The following is a 5957-nucleotide window of genomic DNA, read 5'->3' on the forward strand; positions in this document are numbered from 1 at the left end:
GCCGACGCTCCGGCGTATCTTGGGGCTCGGCCTTCATGACGGCGAGCGGCGTCCATGCGCTAGAGGAGTGGGAGCCGGAGGACGAAGAGGACGTGCCCGCCATGCGCCTTGGCTGCCACAAGGTACCGCTCCGGCGCGAGAAGGACGGCGCCGGATACTCCATCCGCGGCGAGTTGCCGCCCTCGATGTGCTCGAGGACGGCCTCGAGAGTGCGCCCGAGGACGCCCCACCATTGCCGCCGGCCCTCGGAGTTGTGGCGCCCACGGGATGCCAGCGCGCTGTTCATGGAGGCGAGTTGTTCGGCGCGACGGCCCTCGAAGTACGCCGTCCACAGATTGTGGCTGTCGGGGGCGTACCTCGACTGTTGTCGCGCGTTCTCCGGCAACGACGACTAGATCCACGTGATCTCAGCGCGTCGTTCAGCACCAGAGGGCGACGGTGGTACCGGGAATCCGCCGGCGCCGAGCCTCCACGAGCTCGGCACCCGCATGTCGGGCGGCGCCGGGTAGTCCGCCTCGTGCAGTTGGCGGCTGCCGAAGCCGTTGGCCGCCGCTCCATCGCCTGGGAAGCGCTCGGCCATGCTCGCGGTTTGAGACGGGGGGAGAGAGAGGGCATCGGCGGCGAAGAAGAGAGGAGCGTCGGCGGCGAGAGAGAGAGAGAGAGAGAAGCTGTGGCGAGCAAGTGTGCGGCCAGCGGAGAGGGAGGGTGGCGTTTATAGCGGCGAGTGGGCGGTGAGCGGGCGGCAGCAGTGTGGACATGTGGCGGGATGCGCGGCGGTGGCACGCCTTCACTGTGCAGCCCGTGAATCAATGGAAGGCCGACCGGCGACAACCTTCGCATTGATTCCCGCGGGAAACTGAGGCGACGAGGACGACGAAGATTCTCGGCGTCGCCTAGTTGCTGATTTGGCGGTCCACCAGGCTTTTGCGTCAAAAATGTTTTGGGGCGCCCCTAAGCGCGTTGGTTTCGGTCTAAGTCCGCCGGCGCCAATTTTAACCCTAACCGGTAAAAAATGGGCTTCTGGGGACGTAACTAGACCGATTTTTTCGAGCCCGCGATAAAAAAAGGCTTGGGGGACTAGTGGGGGGGAGGAGGGGTGGGGGTGGAGACGAGTGGAGATTGCTGTAACGTTTCAGAAAATAGGTGAACTCATAAAACTCAGGCGGCGAAGTAAGATAAAAAAGCTTTAAAAAAGTAAGATACAAAAAGTAAGACCAAGTGCACCGTGTTGCTACAACTGAACTAGCACGCCTGCTGTAACGTACAGCAGGGGAAAAACCAATCCGCAAAGCATGGTTCTCGTTCTAGCATAAAAATGAGCATGGCAAGAAAAAGATAACGGAACAAAATGTTCGGGTCACCTCTTTACTGTCACGATGATCTCGCGCGCGAAGAACACAGATTATGATGGATGAATTACTTGCAAACATGTCACGCTACTCCCTCTGTTCACAAATATAAGTCTTTGTAGAGATTTCAATAAGTGACTACATACAAAGCAAAATAAATAAATCTACACTTTAAAATATCTCTACTCTTATTAAAAACCGAGTTGGTGATGATGATGTGCCTGCCATCTTGTAATATAGACCGACCAATCTATATCTGACGGATAGAAAACAAACTATGACAATTTTACAAAAAAAACCCCACACCTCTCTCTACATTTACAGATAAGGCCTTGCCTCGTTTATCCTTGTCTCCCACAACCTCATTGCTGAGCAATTAAAAAAGGAAGTTTCTGGAACAATCTGACATGATGGCCGGCTGGCCGCTGCCGGCACCGTCCATCCCCATGCCTCTGCCCAGTCCGACCACCAGTCACCACCACGCCCCACTCCTCCTCACCTTATCTCTCATCTTTCTCGAGATATCATTTTTTTCGATAAAATTCTCGAGATACCATTTTTTCGATATAGTTCTTTAGATATCATTAGTTTTTACACATAGGATTACTCCTGCATGAGTCAATCACAACAGGTGTTTTGTAAAAAAAATGCATCTTGATGTTCCGTGCAATGCACGGGCATCTTGCTAGTGTCTACATACATCCGAATGTTGTTGTTCATTTAAAATGTCTAAAAAGACTTATATTTTGGAACAGAGGAAGTAGATAGCATCTGTCTTTGCATGTCGCAGTTTTCAGAGTTAGTCTGGTTGACAGAGCAACAGAAACCAAACATGTTACATGTCAAGATCTGTAGTTTTCACTCCATGACCGACCCAGGAGCAGCTAGCTCAGTTAACTAACTGTCTGAGCAAGCTAATAAGTATCAGTCTAACTTACTAAACAGGTCAAGAACACATACGTGAGGACAAAAAGCGGTCGAGGGGCATTATTTTGGAGACTGGCTGCTGGTATGTGCAACGATCATTTGTTGTCTTCTCATTGCGAGGATAGGTCCACCCTATGTGATTTGCGGAATGGAGAGCTTACACAATTAGTTTCTAGTTCCATTGCTCTTTGCAATAGCTTGAAGACTTGAAGGGAGTAAATTGGCAAAAACCAACACGACTACGTCTCATTACCTTCTTTTTTTTTGCAAAAGACCACATGCACTCAGTAACTTTTTTGTAAACACTGGTTCAGAGCCGTTTGACGCCAAATATGACATGGGGAGGGGGGCTGTCAGGTCGAGGTGGCAGGAGGTAGACCATGCCGTTTGACCCAACCGAAACAGCTCGGTGCGTATGCGCTCGCTCGCTCCTCATGGACCTCTGAGGAGGGTTGCCCGTGTGTGCGACGTCCGGGCAAATATGACGGCACGGAGAGCCCCCGAGAGGCCCCCGCGGCAATGCCACCGGGAAACAAACGACGCGGAGGACCTCTCGCCCATGATGCCCCATAGGAGAACAGGTAATCCAACATCCTTTATAGGAGTAATTGTACTTCACTTCTATGCTTCAGGCATTCCGCTTTCATCTTGTGATACCCAGACCTATTTCTTTGGATCCTTAATTGCAAAATTAAGCACCTCTCCTAACCAATTAGTTAGTGTCGAGAGACCAGGCTTGGCTGCCAACATCCTCTTTGAATCAATCATTGCAACGAACTCTTCTTGTGGGCATCAATTCCACCATTCTTTTTCTACTTACTTGTAATCTTTTGCCCATCTGGTCGAGAGACAGGAGTTGAGGGGTGTGCTTCAACTTCATTGTCAGCATCAATAAAGATGCTCAATCTTGCCCTCCTTGGTCTTTTTTCATAGTTTCTTCTAGCCCACTTCACATTTACTTAGAACAACTTGTAGTAATGATGCAAAGAGAAACCTTTGCAGGCTACGGTTGATGGCCCCTCTTCCCTCTCTCCCTCCCCACCCTTCCTCCCCTTCTCCTCCTCGGCTCGGCAGATCTGCGCCCCGCCCTTCCCCGGTGACTGGCGTCCGGTCGCCCTCACCTTCAGGTGTAGCTCCCCCTTCCCTATCCTCCCCTGTTTCTTCGCAGGTGGATCCCTCCCCTTCCCTCTCTTCGCTGCCGGTTCTTGGATCTCATTTTTGGGCGCTGTTGTCGGATAAGGAGGACTCGCGGTCTCTACCTTCCTCCCCCGGTGGTGCGGTGGCCTGTGCTGGGGAGGTGGCGGTCGCCTGCGCCGCCCCTCGCCCTCGTAAGTTTGCCCCCGGGGGTCGGGGCCGGCCGTTGGGGGTGTCTCCGTCGGCCGACGGCTGGTTCCGGGTCTCGCGGCGTTGGCGTAGATCTGGTAAGTTTGCGTCCACGTCTCCTGCGCTTGGTGTCTTGGGTCGTGCTCCTGATGGGGAGCTTGGAGGCTCTCCATCTCCCTCTCCGTCTCCGGCTGCGGGGGCTCCGTCGCCGGCGGTGGCGGTGGCGAGGCCGCTGGTCGCTTCGTGTACCCTAGATCCAGATCTCTGTGTAGTGGCCGCCGGTTCGCGGGCCAGCTCCCCGTGTGGGCCTGCTGGGCCTGTCGGGGCGGTGCTGGCTAGTGGGCCTTCCCCCCTCCCTCTCTTCGGTTATCGATTTCCCCCCGCTGGTTTCTCTAGGCCCAGGTGGGCCCCCGCCCGGTTACTGGCTCCCCGTCCCTCTCTGGCCCACTTGGCGAGCCGGGCCCAGGGGGGCACGGCTCGCTCGGGCTATTTATGGATCCCTCGCGGCTCGATACCCCCCTGCTAGGGTTTACTGCGTCCGCCGCTGACTTGCGCCGCTATCGTCTTCCCATCCATCGCATCATCAGATCCCCCCCACCTCCACCCCTCCTTCTTCCTTTTGTTGCGGTGATCTCCATGGACAAATCTAGGGGTTCTTCCTGCGAGGCGCTTTCTGGTTGCAAACGGCGCCGCGAGGATTCCCCCGCCTCCGCGGTGGAGCTGGAGCTTGAGGCTTCGCTCCGCTCCAAGCTGGAGTCGGAGCAAGCGGCGCGCGAGCAGGCGGCTCGTGCCCGCGAGGCCTGGGCTCCGGGTCCGAAGCAGGTGAAGGAGGGTGTGACTGGATCTGGCTTGCAGGGCTCTGGGTCTGGTCCCTCTCCTTCCCCGGTGGTGGACCCGTGGGAGGCGGCGGTGGCTTCTGGCGGTGGGATGTCTTCGTCCTCGGCTTCCCTCCCGGCTCCGGGGGTTGGGCGTGGTCCGTCGGCCCCGTCTCGGCCCCTACCTCCCCCTCCTCCTCGCTCGTTTGGGGCCGGATCTGGTTTTCGTCCGCCGCCTCGATCCTTCGCGGGGCCGGCGCGTCGGCCGCCCGGTTCGGCTTCTGGGGATGGGATCCTTCCCCCTCCCCAATTGCAGCAGCAACCCCGCCCCTCTCCCTCTTCCCACAGCAACCCCTCGGCGCTTACCTGCTTCGCTTACCACAGACCGGGCCACTTTTAGTCTCGCTGCACCAATCCACCATTCTGCTTGATTTGTCGCTCTGATGGTCACCTCACGGTCAATTGCATGGATAGACAAAAACCTCCCGCGGTCATCCAGTTTGGTCTGGGTCTTCCTGGTTGCTCCTTCTTCGCTTTTGATGGTGACCTGCCTGTTCGGGAGGTGGCTCCTACGCTGTCCAATGCGGCTATTGTCTCTGTCAAAGACCAAAAGATCTCCCCCCAAACTCTGCTGGAAGGGCTTCGCATCTGGGATGTGGCTAGTTGGGGCTGGCAACTTGTGCAGCTGTCAGAGTTTGACTTCTCTGTGGTGTTCCCCTCCAAAGATTGCCTGCGAATGATTGCTTCCTGCACCAGCTTCACCTTACCTCTTAATCAACTGGTGGTTTCTGTCAAAGCGGCTGCATCCAACGGTACTGCTGTTGGTCCTTTGTCTCAAGTGTGGGTGTTGATTGAAGATCTACCTGCTAGTCTGCGCTCGTCTGTTTTCCTCATGTCCTTTGGGGTTTTGATTGGGAAACCCATCGAGGTGGATGAGGAGTCTTTGAACAAGGTTGGTCCTGCTCGGTTGAAGGTCTGGTGTGTTGATCCTGATCGGGTGCATGGCTTCATTGATGTCTATCCCTCTCCCAATGGCATCAGGTTGCGGGTGCGGGTGGAGGGGGCGACGGCGGCTGCTCCACCTTCCCCCCTCCTCCTGCTAACCCTTCGGATAAACATGACAAGGAAGGGGATGGTTCTTTTGGTGGCCCCAATCAGAGTTTTGGGTCTAATCTCCGCTTCACTCAATCTGAATGGGATAACCTGGCAGACTCAGAACGTGAGATGTTTCATTCTCAAGCGCCTGCTGGTGATGCTCCTCGTGAAGATGTAGTGATTCCCCCTTCAGTCCAGATGGCCCCCTTTGCTGCTGCTGATCTGCCTAAAGCTCCGCCCTGCTCGGCTACTCCTGTGTTTGCTGCATGCTCCAACCTCCCGGCTCGCCCTATCTCCCCCACTCGTTCGGGTATTGAAGATCTCCCTGGCTCTCCTGCTCGTGATTGTTGGGGAACGTAGCAGAAATTCAAAATTTTCCTACGTGTCACCAAGATCTATCTATGGAGAGACTAGCAACGAGGGGAAGGAGAGTGCATCTACATACCCT

This window comes from Triticum dicoccoides, chromosome 3A, assembly GCF_002162155.2.
Source record: "Triticum dicoccoides isolate Atlit2015 ecotype Zavitan chromosome 3A, WEW_v2.0, whole genome shotgun sequence".
NCBI classification, from domain to species: Eukaryota; Viridiplantae; Streptophyta; class Magnoliopsida; order Poales; family Poaceae; genus Triticum; species Triticum dicoccoides.